Source organism: Myxine glutinosa, chromosome 8 (genome assembly GCF_964187855.1).
Source record: "Myxine glutinosa chromosome 8, kmMyxGlut1.1, whole genome shotgun sequence".
NCBI classification, from domain to species: Eukaryota; Metazoa; Chordata; class Myxini; order Myxiniformes; family Myxinidae; genus Myxine; species Myxine glutinosa.
The window spans coordinates 141,915,022-141,918,660 of NC_136268.1; the positions used below are offsets into that span (position 1 = coordinate 141,915,022).

At 43.3% G+C, this 3,639-nt stretch overlaps 1 long non-coding RNA gene across 1 annotated transcript; it reads right to left on the reverse strand.

Annotated features, from left to right (window-relative positions):
• Nucleotides 1-200: 200 nt before the first annotated feature.
• Nucleotides 201-1,293, reverse strand: LOC137440188 (uncharacterized). Its single transcript, XR_013624406.1, has 3 exons — nucleotides 875-1,293; nucleotides 555-735; nucleotides 201-419 (listed from the first exon to the last, which is right to left on the reverse strand). It is a non-coding gene; the product is annotated as an uncharacterized LOC137440188 (long non-coding RNA).
• Between the last annotated feature and the right edge of the window lie 2,346 nt (nucleotides 1,294-3,639).

A 3,639-nucleotide genomic window follows, 5' to 3' on the forward strand; every position in this document is an offset into this window, starting at 1 on the left:
CCACACCGACCCCGCCCACACAGACCCCGCCCACACCGACCCCGCCCACACAGACCCCGCCCACACCCATCACCTCCCACCCCCCGTGCATTCCCCCACCCTTGATCCCCCCTCATCCCACCCCCACCTTCCCCACACACACAAGGGGAGGGGAGGGGTGGGATGGGGGGAAATCAAGGGTGGGGGAACGCACCCTCCCCCCTAACCTTTATTCTTTTCTTGTAATTAATAATTAAATAATTCTGGACAAAGCATATATATATAAATAATATTTTAAACAAAATCTTTATATTTTTAAGACATTTTTCTTGAGGTATTACACATTTAACTTCTTCCCAGCACAAATCATCAATCTCTTCCAAACATAAGTCAAAGGTAGTTTCAACAGCAGCAGATATCTTCACGTTTGGAATCTCTTTCTGTCAAAGGCAAGAGGGGTAAAACAAGGAGAGAAATAAATGAATGATATACCCTGAATCACCTCCCACAATGCGCAGGGATATGGTGTACCTATTCGAAACGGTGTACCCACACATTGGCACACACATGCTTACCTCCACAAAATCAAGCTTAGCGTTCAGATCGTCGAGATGAAAATTAAGGATATCACAGGATGACAGGAAATAACCATTCCTATGGAGTCCAAAATCGTCCCACTCCAAGCTTTGGTCTTCGAGGCTGCAACCATTCCTATGGAGTACAAAATCGTCCCACTCCAAGCTTTGGTCTTCGAGGCTGCAAACAAAATAAGGAGAAATTACTATGCTGATGTAAGCTTGACAAAACATCACACACACAAACACATACACACACGAACACACACACACTAAGGCAGCGTCGTTTAACACAAATGTATTAATATTTAGTATCTTACCTTGCATATGAATCTTGCAAGAACGGTGAAACAGGCAAATGGTTTAAATACTCATTCGCCTCGTTGTAAATCTCTTTCGGAAAAACTTCATTTTCTGCCAAGACCAGGTCATTTTCAAAACCTGAATTGCTGTAATAAAAAAATATATATCATGTTATATAAATTTAAATTAATCACATACAAAGCTCTCACCAACAGTTCAATTCTGAATGTTCAAACAGTTCAAACTTACCCTTGTGAGTATTCTTCATCACTGGAATAAGACAAGTTGTCGTTCATCTTCGTCGATTCACAATGTTTAAAATTGAACTGAATACGGCTTTTTATAATGTAAAATGTATTCAGGGAAGAGAACTGGCTGACAGCATTTCGAGGAATCTCAAGGCGTGTGTGAAAACAGGAAACGAAACAATGAAAACTTTCTGAGAAGTTATCCAAGTCAGTGAAACAACATCATTTCTCAAAAGCGAATAATTAATTTAAAAAAGGTTTGAGTGTGGTGATGGAAGTTGGAGGAGAATTAAATTATTTCCCACGCATAAACAAATATTTGTCGGGTCGATGTTTGAGTGGGTTATATTCACCAGATGATATTAAGAGTAAAAGGTTAAAAGGTCCATAAGGTCAGAAGGATCACAGGTTCACACAGAAGGACCATTGTTTAAGTGGTCTAATGAATAAGGATAACATGTCAAAAGGTTAGAAGGTTCGTAAAGAACAGGGTGAGAGAAATATAGGTGTTTAGGGTCAATGAGGGAGGGAAAGAATTAATATGGAAGTGAATGGGTCAAAGATTAATCTGCCAGATGATATGTAGAAGAAGGATGATAGGTCTATAAGAGAAAACAAATATTTGTAGTGTTTGAGTGGTCTAATGAACAACATTAAGGATAGGTACTACAGACAAAAGGTTCATAAAGATGAGGGTGGGAGAAATAGAGGTGTTTATGATTTTTGAAAAAGACAAGGGGGTAAATGACATTAGATAGGGATTTCCCATGTTAAACGGAGGTGTCCCAGAAGCAACATTATTACACTACTCCCCTGAGCACTCAATTAGCCCTCCATCGTACCACAGACTTACAATCAGACAGACAGACAGACAAATAACAGAGGCGTGTCACCAGCCTCAGCACAGGACATCACCTCTCCAGACAGGCACAATATAATCCACAGTATCGAAATGCCAACTTCTATCTGGAGCCTCGCAAAGCCAAAGGTCGGGCATGTTCACTGCATTTCACGCAATTGCAACCTCCAACCACACGGGGTGTTCCACCCTGCTCCATGCTCCATGCATGCTCCAAGCTCCACCAAGCTCCATGCTCCATGCATGCATGCTCCACCATGCATCCCGATCTGTACTTGGTGCGCCCCCAATAATCAGCAAGTTATAATAACCACAATACACCTGGGCACCCACCTCTTGATACCACAACTTAATCCATGTTACTTGCATCTCTTTGCATCCTCCCAAATGTCCTCCATTTAACATGACTATCCCCAGAGCTCGATCAAACACGTCACTGTACTCGGCCCGGTTAAATTAAATTCAAAGCATACTGTACCTGACGCTTCCGGTCGGCACCGGAAATCTGTTTATTTCTTGAGTCCCCTGAATCACCTATTGAGACGTCAACGACAACCACAACAACAAAAAACAGATCTCGATATTCTCTGTTCACTAATTACGTACATGATTTCAGTTTTAACCAACAATATATGTCCTTTCTATCCAGATTTAAGTTCTATATCCTGCCGTTAAAGCAACACCCAGTAGACTGACTCAGCCTGTCGTTCTTCCAAGGTTAGTGAATTGCCTCTGACCTCTTTCCCTTGCATATCTCGAACAAAGGTCAAATAAACTTCAAAAGGTCAAACTTCAAACGAAGAAAGGTGGTACAAACGTCGAATTGGGGTAACCAGCGCTTTCATCCCACAAATAATACAAGTCCGGCGACATTCCCGCCCCTGCAAGAACTCCACATCGGGACAGACAAACGACCATTATTGAGGCTCCACATTGCAAAATGCTAACACCCTACGAATCAAACAACCGTCAACAATCCGCCCAGGAACTTCCGTGGGAGGCGTGCTCAACCATGCAGCACCCTTACTACCTGGTGCACACCTTTCGCACATCCCTCCTCATTCGCACACTTCATCAACACACCTCCTCGTGCCCACTCCCCCTGCACTCTCCTGCGCGCCCACACAACTGCAGCCCCCAGTGCCCACCCAGAGTGCCCAATCCACGACCCACAATCTTCTCGGGGCACACACCTCCTCCTTGAAATCCATGCCTCAGAAATATAACTCCACAGACGGACACAGAAATGAAACCACAACCTCCGCTCTCTCTCCAGATCAAGGGTGTGTTTCGCACCTCTGACCGCATTTCACACCATGACATAATTTCACACCAGCAAAACTGTAATCTTTCTCATTACACGACCCATTGACTCCCAAGGTCACATCGGCCTCAGGGATATACTCATACAATCCACAAGTCATCAATACACAATATAATCGTTAATCGCATAATTCCTGCAGGCAATTCAAGGAACCCTTTGCCAACCATTCACGGACCTCCCACCGTGCGGGGCACATCCTTTTTGAGTAGGCAGGTTATCACCTGCACTCTGAGCAAACTCCGTATTCTAAATTCAACTTCTGAATTCAGTTGAATTGACTGAATTCTTCAATCTGCCATTGAATGAACTCTTCAATTCAAGTCAAACACACATTTCGATTCAAATTCTGAA